The sequence below is a fragment of the Galeopterus variegatus genome, unplaced genomic scaffold (genome assembly GCF_000696425.1).
Source record: "Galeopterus variegatus unplaced genomic scaffold, G_variegatus-3.0.2 Scaffold1628, whole genome shotgun sequence".
Taxonomy (NCBI): domain Eukaryota; kingdom Metazoa; phylum Chordata; class Mammalia; order Dermoptera; family Cynocephalidae; genus Galeopterus; species Galeopterus variegatus.
Genome location: NW_007727739.1, coordinates 514,615 through 527,913, shown reverse-complemented (window position 1 = coordinate 527,913; position 13,299 = coordinate 514,615).

Below are 13,299 nucleotides of genomic sequence, written 5' to 3'. Positions count from 1 at the left end.
AGGATGTTTTGGTAATGATGGAGGCTCACTTCTGAGGCTAGGTCATAAAAAACAGCGTGGCTTCTACCTTGATCTTTCTCGGATCACTCACTCTGGGAAAAGCCAGTTGCTATGTTGTGAGGACACCCAAGCAGCACTATGGAGAGGTTCACATGGCAGGAAATGAAAACCTCCTGACAGCAGCTATGTGAGTGAGTCCATCTTTGAAGTGGACCCTCCAACCTCAGGAGGATCCACTCTTTCATTTTTTTTTTTTTTTTTTTTTTTTTTGGCATAGGTCCTATTTGCAGTATCATGTGAGGGTACTTCAAGAAATTTGTGGAAAAACAGAATTGAAAGATAGTACAAACCTCTCCATAAACTTTCTGAAGTACCCTCATACATGATCATCAAACTGCTGCTAGAATGCTCACACCTTTTACTACCCAGGAGAGACTTCTCCTGGGAATTTACTTTAGGTCAGGGTCAGGCTGCCTGGTACAAGGCTGCATCCACAAATGGGCAGATTCAACAACACAGGAGCCTTTCCCCAGACCATTGAGGCCAACATCTTGACAGCAACCTTATGAAAGACCCTTTGCTACTGATCTCATCTCATTCTTTGCAAACTGTCTGGTTACTCAGCTGTCTCCCTGAGTGGACCCTGAGCTTCTAGAACCCTGAGTCTTAGACTTACTCATTTAATTCTGTCCCCAATACAGCAGGCAGACTAAGGGTCCAGAGAAAGTGCATTGAATGAACAATGGCTGTTCTCTAACCAAATGAATGAATGAATGAGTGAATGAGCTAGGGAGATATTTTCAGGGTCCTTTAAAACTAGAAGGCACAGACCTTACCTAAGAGTCTTTCTGAAAAACCAGACCTAGTTCTCACAATAACAATAACCAAGGGAGGGAGAAAGTGACTTTCACAAGGACTAGGAAAGACTGCCAAAAACCCCAAACAACTAGGGGGTGGGGGAAGAGTCTTCAAGTGTCACCACAAGAACAGATGTCATTCTGGGCAATTGTGGATTGCAAAATAGAGCAAGTAGTGGAGACAACAACTTCCCCATGAGCACCTCACTGTATAGCTTATGTTTTCTTTTTTTTTTTTTCCTTTTTGTCTTTTTTCGTGTCCGGCAACGGATCGCAACCCTCAGTGTCGCGCCCGTACCGGACTGGGACCGGCAACGGGATCGCAACCCTCGGTGTCACGCCCGCCCCTCGCTCAGCCAGTGAGCGGGAACCGGTCTGTATGTGGGATCCGACCCTCGGCGGGAGCGCCGCCGCGCTCCCAAGCGGCACCCTGTAGCAGTGCGCCACCGGCCGGCCCTAGCTTATGTTTTCTAATGGCCTTGGGAGGCATTCAGAGAGACCTCCATCTTGTTGAAGAGGAAATTGAGAAGCAGAGGGGCCGGCCCGGTGGCACACTGGAGAGTGCACCGCTTGGGAGCGCGGCGGCGCTCCCGCCGTGGGTTCGGATCCCATGTGGAGACTGGTTCCCGCTCACTGGCTGAGCGTGGTGCGGGCGCAACGCCGAGGGTTGCGATCCTGTTACAGGTCAGTAAAAAAGACAAAAAAAAAAAAAGAAGAAGCAGAGAAGTAAAGCAACTAGCCCAAGGTCACACAGAAAGGAGGTAGTCCTTTGATTCTAAACATAGGAGTTGTTACAGACTCTACAATGTCCTTCTCAAAAGACTTTTTTGTACTTCTGAGGCTTGGCCCAAGCCAGCACCCACCAAAGATTCCCAGGCAGAGGAAAGGAAGAAAAAAGAATAGTTGCTCTCCTGCTGAGTTGCTTTCAGACTATTTGCAAAGACATCTCAACAGATGGGTGTGTGAAAATGGGGAGAGGAGCTTGACCTGGGGAGGAGCAGGACTTATGAAAGGGAGGAGAAAGGATCAGAGAAGCTTCTAGACTGCAGAATTCTGCTGATGGTCATTTGGGCCACTCTCTCCTCTCAGAACCACCTAGGAGTTACACTTCCTAGTCTGGAATTCCTACTCTAAAGTCCTGAAGTTGCTTAGCTTGCTGTGAATGTTGGGGAATGGTGTGCTGGGTGGGGAGAGTAAGTGGGCAGGAAAAGGGCATTGTCTGGATTTCACCAATTTACAACCATTTGTGCCCCCCATCTCTATATTACTAATGTACTTTATACAGGCCTTTATCACGGCTCTTATCAACCCACCCCAGTCTAAATTATATGAACTCTCTTCTGGAATATTTGACAATGAATGAAGGATTCCTGCAGTTTCTCAGGAATTACGCTGTGAATATTGATAATTGAGATAAGAATAAAAGAAGAGAACATTAAATGTAAGTATTTACAAGTACTTCTTCCTACTCTCTTCAGCCTCTAATAGGAGAATTACAGGAGTTGAGAGTAGGTCAGACTTTAGAGGAAATGGGGAAGAGGGGAATCCGTAGAGTTTGGGCGTGGGAAGAGATGGAGAAGATGAAATGAGCTGTGACCCTGAAGAGTGGAGAGAGCGTTGTAGTGAGAATTTTCATGAAATAGTTCCATGTTTTGCACTATAACTCCCCTCTTGTTTTTTCTTCAGGGGATACTTAGTACAGATTTATACTACTTTTCAACTTTCCCATTTGTATTTCTCTTAGATGCAACACTGACCTAAGATTGTCCTCAGAGTAACAAGATACATCTCAGTTAAGCAAAAATAATTTTAATACTACTAACGCTAACAACTACTGTTCATTGAATGCCTATAACATGCCAGGTTCAGACACTTTCATAAAATAATCTCATTAATTGCATTTAAAATTTTACTACTTGACTGCAAATAGTTTCACATGATCGTTGATTCACAGGCTATTGCAGTTACACTCTAATCTTGGAGTCATAAACTCATTTGTCTGCAGGGGTCAAGTTCTAGTGTAGTGGGCTGGGTTTGATAGTGTAAAATTGATATTAACCATGGGGTCAGATGATAGAAGGAAGGGATAGAGACTGACCAACGGGAGAGTCTCTGTCCCAGGGTGGCAGCTGCTACTTATCCCAGCCAATTTTTGCCCTGAGAAGATGTGGGTTTATTGTTACAAAATCTTACAATTTTTCTCAGAGAAGTCAGAAACACCTTTTCATATACAGACAGTCCCCAACTCATGATGATTCGACTTAGGATTTTTCAACTTTATCATGGTGTGAAAGCCATAGGCATTCAGTAGAATTTGTACTTGGAATACCCATACAACCATTCCATTTTTCTCTTTCAGTGCAGTATTCAATAAATTACATGAGATATTCAACATTTTGTTAAAGAATAGGCTTTGTGTTAGATGATTTTGCCCAATTATAGGCTAATGTAAGTGTTCTAAGCATGTTCAAAGTGTGCTAGGATGAGCTATGATGTTTGGTAGGTTAGTTGTATTAAATGCATTTTTGACATGACATTCTCAGTTTACAATAGGTTTATCAAGACGTAACCTCATTGTAAGTTGAAGAGCATCTGTATTTCTAATTTTTAAATTTTGTCCTCTCTTTGAAACATTTAAATATAAATCTTTAGGGTGGCTACTTATGGCCTCTCTCCATTAAAATGGGCCAAAGAACAAAAGATAAAGTTAATGTCATTTGGTCAGAAAAGCTAAAGCCACTTGGCTCTTGGGGAAAAAAAAAAAAAACGAGACCAGAATGAGAACAGGATTGGCTGCAAGGTTTTTGTAGAAACTTGATTTCTTTATTACTCAGTTTGTACAGTTTTAAGTTTGTAGTTCTCTAACTCAACTGCTGGATTTCCCTAAAGGAAACTGGGTACTGGATCGGGATGACAGTGAAATTATAAAGAAAAGTGCTCAAATGAAAAGACAGACTGAGTTCTAGCTAAGTGAATCAACCAGATCTGTTCTTAGCTTCCCTATATGTTTCCAGCTTTAGCCATTTCTGGGACTAATTCCTACTGGGGGACCACAGGAAAATAAATTTCTTACAATCCTTTGATCTGCAACGCACTCTTGCTGGAGTTTTGCATTCTGAGGCCAGAGAGAGAGAAAGAGAGAGAGACGCTAGGGACTGGGGGAGGAAATGGGAATGGGGGAAGGGAGGAAGATTTAGATTCTCAGGCTCAAATAATGTCAGAGCAGGGAGAGACTTTAGATAGCCATCTAGTCCAATCTTTAAAAATCTTTTCTTTACTTTACAAAATTAAGATATGCTTGTGGAAACAGATTGCTCTAAAAAGAGAGTAGACATTCCTTCCTCTTCTGCCTTCTTTTGCGATGGAAAAACAAGCCCGTAGTGGGAAATGCCGATGCAATGTGATCTAGTTAATGAGTGCAGGCAAAGTCTTTATGGAGGCAGACACTGGGATTGAGCAGGATTGTTTCCCATAGAAAGGAAAGAGCCTGAAGTGTTGAGAAGATTTATTTAATCGTCCGTTTTTATATCCAGAATGAAACTGGGAGGACAAATAAAAAGACTAGGCCTGTCTTCTAAAAAAAAAAAAAAAAAAATTAAGTGCTTATCATGGTATTATGCTAAGAGCTTTATGTGCTTTTTTACACCCCTGAGAGGGAGGTATACTTACTCTCATATTAGAAATGAGGAAACCAGGGCTCAGAGGGCTAATTAACCTGTCCAAAGTCACACTGTGAGAAAAGTGGAGTAACTAGAATCCAGGTCTTTCTGGTCCCCAAACCTCAATCCCATGTGGCACCTGTGTGTAAATTAAAAACAGGTGCCTCTGCCTCTGGGCACATGAAGCTCTACACCAGAGCTTGTGAACGCAGGTGATGCATTCCGCCCCAAGCCCATGACCCTGAACCACTATACAATATGCTTATCCAAAAAATGATGATATTTTCATTATGTCTGTAATAATTCTGCAAATTCTCTCTTTCAATTTTCATTCTGAAGTGAGAGAATGGAGAATAGAGGTATAATACCTTCTGATATACAGTAAGACCCAGATACAAGGAAAGGGAAGAGAGCCTTCCTGCTCAGACATGGTGGCACTATATTTTGGTCACAAATGAAGAAAACTCTGGAGATCTGGGTTCTAGGGCTATCTCTACCATAATCTAGCTGTCTGACTTGGGTCTTCATTTTCTCATCTGTGGAGTGGTGCAAAGAAGAAATTGGATCAAATGATTTCTGAAGTTCTTTCCAGCTCTAAGGTCTAGGGTTCCAAGAATGGATAGGGGTACCCAGTGGGAAAATGTTTTTAAATCAGCCAGAAATCTAACAAATAGAAGAAAAGAGACATAAAAAGTAGAAGACACTGAGACTACAGAGGTCATCTAACCAGAGTCTGAAACATTGAAAAGTGGAATCTGGTCTCTGCTTAAATGAGCCCCCTTGAGATAGGGAATGGCATTGTTGGCCAGTTCTGATGGTTAGAATTCCTTACAGTGAGTCAAGACTTGCTTTCATTTTAAAAAATAATTAATCAATTGATTAACTTTAATTAAGAAAAATTGTATATACCCATCATAAACAACATAATGTTTTGAAATATTCATACATTGTGGAAAAGCTAAATTGAGGTAATTAACATGCATTATCTCACATACTATCATTTTTTGTGGTGAGAACACTTAAAATCCACTCTCAGCAATTTTCAAGAATACAATACATTGTTTTTAACTATAGTCACCTATTGTATAATACATCTCTTATTACTTGCTTTCTTAGTCCTTTCTTGCTGTGACATTGGGACCACAGAGAACATTTCAAATACACTCTCCCAACACAGCCATTCAAATACTGGAAAGCAGTAAGTATATCTCTCTAGAGTTATCTCTTCTCCAGGCTAAATGTCCTGTGAACCTCCATTCATTCCTCAGAGGTCATGGCTGCAAGTCCCTAGACCTAGGTTCATTCATTCAACAGACATTTACCTAGTATATCCTATGTACTGAGTTCTGTGGGAGGAATTGGGAATACAGAAAATGAATAAGACACAGTCCCAGCATTCAAAGGTTTTATTATATAATGGGAGTGACAGACAACAGAGAAGCTCCTAAACCACTGCACCAGCCTGAGTAGAAGTGGTGTAAATATAGAAAGAGGTCAGGTGGGCTTCATGGAGGAGGTGGGACTTCTGTCTTCCCAGGTCTATGCATATATCCTTTTATCTTCCTCTTCATTCAAGTACTTTACCTCCTTCTGCCTTCTTTTCTTGGCATTTCTCTAACACATCCTGTTGGAGTGCTATGTTTCAGGAAAAATTTTAAAAATATATTCATCTGCCACCTTAGAAATGTTTTCATAAGAAGAAAATCTAGCAGCTTGTGATAAGAATGACTATTTCAGCACAGAAAGTCTGAAATAATTTCACCAGCTCCCATTCTTCTTATAGTCCCTCCAGCCTGGCTGCTTCTCTTTTGTCTTCCTCTCTCTTTCAGTCTTTCTCTTACTCTCCCTTTCAAGGCATTTTGACATTCTCAAAGTTGTTCCTCACAACATAGGTTTTTCACAAACTCAGAGGGGCTAAGTGACTTGGCAGAGGATACAAGCTGGGAAGTGGCAGGAGCAGGATTCAAACCCAGCTCTTCTCATAAATATTCACATTCAATTACAGGAAAAGAAGTCACAGAGTTTCTATGTGACCCTTTGGTAATCCAAGAGTGCATACTTGAAAGTATAATCATTCCCATCACATGCCAAAGCTCAGGCCTGACTCTCCCATCTAGTTGCCTTCTGTTCCTCCCGAATAAAACACCTACTCCTAACTGCATTTAACCCATTTCTGCTAAATGCACACATATCCAGCTATTTAATCATCAATTTCACATTAAAAAGTTTTTTCCTCATAATGTTCTGAGTAGGTAAATTCATCCAAGTATCTTGAGGGGATGCAGTATAATATAATAAACACAATGTTTCTTAAACTTTAGTAATTTGCATACCACTTTCATGATTTTTATTCCATTCTTGTACCAGCTACCCTACTTTACAAATAATTTTTTTTAATTCTAATTCATTCACTTTTTAACTTGAATTTTAAAGGAAACTTTTGACCGGTATATAATATCCCTATCTATAAAATCAAAGTTTGATGTGCTTTTTATATGTTTCCTAAACATTTAAATAAATGCATAATTATTAGCACTGTATTTTAAAGGTTTACCTCACACTACTTAAAATAATCTCAGGAGCACGCCAGTGAAATCAGGGATGTTCCATACAAAACTCCAAGGGTGCCATTTGCATTATGGTCATGTTGGAGTTGATCAGGGCACAGCCTGTGGTCATACATGTCCATCCTAAACAAACCTTGGGAAATAGTGGAAAATTTAAGAAAGATTACTTAGTGGGAGCTTGTAAACCTGTGCTCTAGCCCTGACCTTGCCACTGATTTGCTGTGAGACCACAGGTAGATCCTTCACCTGTCTGGATCCCATCTTCCAGATCTGGAATATTAGTGGTTTACATTGGAAGATCTAAAAGACCCCTTCTAGTTGTTATAATCCTTCTTCTGGGTAGCTCTTGCTTTGAATATCATTCTGAGGCTATAGTGGATTGAATTATGTCCCCCCAAAACTCCCTGAAACTTGAATTGTGTCCCTCAAGTTTTATGTACTAGAAACTTAGCCCCCACCATGACTGTTAAATCCTATTCTGGTAGTTGAAAGGTGGAGGCTTGAAGAGGTGATTGGATTGTAGGACCATGCAGTAGTGAATGGATTTAAAATGGTGGTCAGGGGTGTGGTTCAGAGGGTTTTAAAAGAAGAAGAGAGTCTCTCTCTCTCTCTCTGCTCTCTCTGCTTCCATCATCTTGCAATGTGAGACCCCTGGGTCACTGTTGCCACCACCAGATGGACTTTAGACTTCCTAGCCTCAAAAACTGTAAGCAGGGCCGGCCCAGTGGCACACTGGAGAGTGCGCCGCTTGGGAGCGTGGCGGCGCTCCCGCCGAGGGTTCGGATCCCATGTGGAGACCGGTTCCCGCTCACTGGCTGAGCGCGGTGCGGGCGCAACACCGAGGGTTGCGATCCCGTTGCCGGTCCCCAGTACGAGCACGACACCGAGGGTTGCGATCCCGTTACCGGTCAGTAAAAAAGATAAAAAGAAAAAAAAAAAAAACTGTAAGCAATACATTTCGTTTTCTTTATAAATCACCCAGTTCCGTGTATTCTGTTATAAGCAACATAAACAGACTAAGACAGAGGCTTTCCCTAGCTTTTAATCCCAGAGGAAAGCCTTGTTCTTATTATAGTTCAGCCAGATACAAGAGGTATTTACATTTGCAGACTGAGGAGAATTTCCTTTGCTCCTGTGCTCAGAAGACAAGATCAGACAAGTATTCCAGGATAGGATTCATGGTGGGCAAGAGGGCAGCTCGAGGCAAAATTGTGGGTTTGGTGTTACAGATAGTTTAATGATGTCACTGTGCTTATACATATTGCTATTTGTGACCTTTTTTCTTCTTGGCTAGAGAGTAAACTCTTTGAAGGCAGGGGCTGAAATCCTCACAGTGCATTAATGCAGCAGGATCTCAGTAAATGTTTGAAAATAGGAACCGGAAAAGAAGGAGAAGAGGGAGAAGGGATGAAGGAAGGAAAAGGAGAGGGACTGGAAGACTTACCCATTGTTCTTTAGAATAAACAATTATTTTGGTTTATCATAGGAATGATACCTAGATGTAAAGAGGGATTATTTCACTATTTCTGTTCCCTGTCTTAATTTTCAAGAATGAATTATATCATATAGTAGAAACTGCATATAGGATCTTTGTCTAATGTTTTCACCAAAGTTAAGACTATTTTGAGATTTCCCTTATGTATCTTTGATCTATTATGCATAAATGTATGCTATTTAAATGATTTGAATGCAATGTTGATTATTATACATTTGAATTAATTTATTTATTTATTCAAAAAAATACTTTGAGTCCCTACTATGTATCAGAAGCCATGGTAGGTATTGTTGAGAATATAATGATTTTGGACCATGACTTCAAAGCCTTTATAGACTATTTTGGGAGACAGACAGGTAAATTAGAATAGACCCTTGACATTTGTGAATTATTATTCATTGTTTCAGCTATTCACAAACAGCCTCAAAGATTCATGACATGAATTTAATTGTAATGAGAATAATTATAATGATGTTGTGAGTGGTTGAGAGGATTAACTGAGATAATGCATTTTTAAACAGCTAGAATGAATTTGAATCAAGAGCAATATAAGAATCTTGCACAGGATGGAGTCACTTGGATGGCCAAGTCAAATATTGATTGAACAACTGAGGTGGGTTGCAGGGAGAAGGGAGATACGGGAAGATCTCATTCTCCAAATTTGAGAGAGTGAAAACTTTCTTGTAACCAATAAAAATATGGCAGAGCATAAAAAATACCTGAAAGCAGATGTATGAATTGTAAAACATGAGTCACAATACAAATTCTTCTGTGGCACTTACCTTAAAAAGTCACAAACTTGATCAAGTTTGAAAAGGAAAAGCATGAGCATGCTGGTGCAAATCCAGTGAAGTTTACTTCCTCTGCCATCTCTACCTGGATGACATTCTGCTTCCTTGTCTGCACAAATATCGTTGCTCATATCAACACTTGTACAGCTTTGCATCACATAGAACACAAATTTACGACTCATCTTTAGATGTCCAGCTTTGCTAACTCTGATGACACTATTTTAAAACATCAAAGTTTTTTTCTCTTTTTTTCTTTTTCTTGCCTGTCCTCTTCTAAATGGCTATGCTCTGAGCAGCCTCTGTTCTCTGTCTCTCTTTCAGCTCTTACTGTTCTCTCCTACCTTTGCCTCTTCCTTGCCTAGTCAGAATTGTTTAGTGAGGCCGATCAGGTGTAATTACTGTCTCAGAGACTGCAGAAAACACCTTTGCTGTAGTGTGCTTTGAAGGTTCAGAACCTTGGACAGCAACATGAGTGACCTCCCCACTTGAACTCTCATCATGCCATGCCTGTGTAGCCAATAAAGGACAATAATCATAAATGCATGTGCCAGAGACTTGTCATAAAATGCAATTTGATAAGTGTTATCCTAGCAGAATAAACAAAGTGCTGTAGAAGAACCAAGGAGGTAGAGATTGAGTCTTCCTAAAGAATCCAGGAAAGTTTCATACAGAAGTTTTGGGACCTATGAGAATAATAGCCAGAAGTATCCAGCCATTTGACCTAAAAGGGATTTCAGTTGTTATTTTATACAATTTTAGTTAAAAAATTTTTGATTAGCATATCAGGATTCGGATTGGCTGCATTTAACAGAAAACCTAAATAAGTAACTTAAAAACAAGGTAGAAGTTTATTTCTCTCATGTAAGAGAAGTCCAGGGATAGTCAATCTAGAGCTGATACAGAGACTCCACGGTCATTAGAGACCCAAGATCCTTATGTCTTTTTCTTCCACTATCCTTATTGGCTTCAATTCTGAAGGGCAATTTATGGTCCAAGATGGCAGCTAAAACTTCAGCCATCACGTCCGGCCTTACACAGCTCTATAAGGGATCTGTGGGTCATGTTCTCCTCTGTATCCCAGAGTCAAGCACAAGAAATGAATGGATGCATAAATAAACTGCATTTTAGGAAAGTCATGAGGTCTCTAAATCCTTGTGAAATGTTCTATTCATTGTACTCTATTTCCCAGAATTCCCACTCACTCATCTTTGTTCCCCTCTGCAGTCACCTTGAGCAAATCTGCCTTTTTCTCACATGGCAATCGTTCAGATATGTGGAGACATTTATCATGTTCTGTCCCCTTCCCCCCAGATTGCTTCTCCAAGACAATGGCCTTCATCCTTGCCATTTCTCATAAGATGTGACTCCTGTATTTTTCCTTTCAATTTGGTCTTATGGCAGAAGTTTTGTCCCAGCCTGAAGCCAGGAATATATTAATTTGTTTCAACAAGGGCAGGACCTAACCTCAGGTGCTATCTGGGCTCCAAACTGACTAAAATAAAGCCCTTTATATTATTTTATTAAATCCTCTTGCAATTAAACTTCTTACAAAATAGATGGGGGAAAAAGAGGCACATGAAAAGACAATACCATTCCATATGTATTGGTCCGTTTCTGTTGCTTATAACAAAATATGGAATTGGGTAATGTGTAAAGAAAACAAAATTTATTGCTTACATTTTCTGAGGCTGGAAGTCGAAAGTCTAGGGAACACATTTGTTGAAGGTCTTGGCGGTGGTGACAGTGATGGCAAGGTATCACATTGTGAAAATAGTGGAACAGAGAGAGACTAACCTCCTCATTCACTCTCCTTTTAAGGCCCTCAGAACCATGCCCCTGACCACCATTTTTAATCCATTCATTACAGCATTGGTCCTGCAATCTAATCACCTCTTTTTTTTTTTTTTTTTTTTTTTTTTTTTTTTAAAGATGACCGGTAAGGGGATCTCAACCCTTGGCTTGGTGTTGTCAGCACCACGCTCAGCTAGTGAGCAAACCGGCCATCCCTATATAGGATCCGAACCCGTGGCCTTGGTGTTATGAGCACCGCACTCTACCGAGTGAGCCACGGGCCGGCCTCTAATCACCTCTTTAAGGCCACCTTTCAATTAGCATAATAGGATTTCTCACTCTCTTAACAGTCATAGTGGGGGCCAAGTTTCCAATACATAAAACTTGGGGACACACTTCAAGCTTCAATGAGTTTGGAGGGGACATTCAATCCGCTACACCATGTACCCCACAAATATGTACAAGTAAATGTTAAAATATTTGGAATAAAAGAAAAAAGGAAAAGAAACTCAGCACTATTTCTATCTACAGGGCAATATAATTAAGGACATTATTGCAAAAAGTTTTTTATGTCTATGTCAGAATGCCAGACGGTCAAGAAAAGATACAGTCTAAACTGGTATTCTTGCATTGATCAGAAATGCAGAAGTCTTGTTTCCTTTTTGGTTAGCATGTTGATCTATTTGTTTATATAGTCATAAATTTTGAAAAGAAATACTTGAACTACTGCGGGCTCCAACTCAATAAACATTTACATAAAAAAAATTACCATCCCACAAGCTGCCACTTGATATTCATAAAATATTACCTCCCCTGTGTTTTATATTAACAGCTCCTTGCATAGTGGAGCTTTGCCTTTTGGTTGTAGCCCTAAGTTCTTCTTCCCTGCTTCCCTTGGGAGTTGAACATTTAAGCCCCATGTCCCTATTTCTCCTTTTCTCAAAGTCTGGGGTCCCTCTGATAGAACTACTATTCATACACCTTATTGTGGGGCTAACACTCTCTACCCTGCAAGGGTCAGTGGGAGCTTTTCTGGAAGATGCATCCTCTAGCCCAAGGCCTCAAATCTCCAATTAAGCATCCCACCCACCTTTGGGTCCAGCCTATATTTCTGTTTCTGGATTCCCTGACTAAGGCTGCTTTCACATACTTTATGAATATATATACCTACCATGTAAGCACAACACAGATCAAGACAAGGAATATTTATAGTTCCCTAGAAGGTTCCCTTTTGCCTCTAGTCAATATCCACTCCTCAGTGATGGCCACTATTCTGGTTAGTTTTGCCTGTGTTTAAATTTCAGATAAGTTAAATTATCCAGTTTGTATTCTTTTGTGTCTGACATTTTTCCTTCACCATTATGCCTGAGAGATTCATCCATGTTATGTGTAGCAGCATTTTGTTCTTTTTATTGCTATGCCCACTGTGGCAAGTGATTCAATGTCATTTCAATGTGAGTCCGATGTGTAGCCAAGATTTAGAACCACAGCTCTACAGTCAGACAGAACAGGGTTGGAATCCTATCTTCAAAACTACTTGATCTGGATTTGCCCCTGAAATGTTCACTGTCAGGTGGTCTTTGTCTCAACTCAGAAGGGTCCCAGATGAGAAAGATTGTGCCAGCAGGACAGCATCTGACACTTCTCTTCAGCAGGAGTTTTTGTAGTGATCTAGTGATTAGTTTTCTTTGATCCCCCAGATGATAGCTCAGGTGCAAAGAGACAAGATCATATCGGTGGGTGTGGGAACAACCTTAGTTTAGAAACTCCCTGTCCCAAATAAAAATTAATATCTTATGTCCCATGGGTGTAGCTTTCAGTTTCCCCATAAGCAATAAGCCTCGTTACAAGTCATTGCAATTAGGGAGACCTAAAGCCAGGGCTATCCAGGAGGGATTTATATATCCTGGCCCAGAGGCAGTTTGCCAGTCAGGAGTTATTTTTTACCATAAGCAATGCTGCTAATACCACAGCTGACATTGCCTCTTTATTAGACTTCCAGAAGGACAGAGGTAGAATGTCAACCCAAATTTGCCCTAAGAGAAAGAGAAAAGGAAAACCCTTTATTCATACCCCCTGCAGCTGACACATTGATTTACTTTTTTTTTTTTTTTTTTTTTTTTTTTTTTTTTTTTTTTT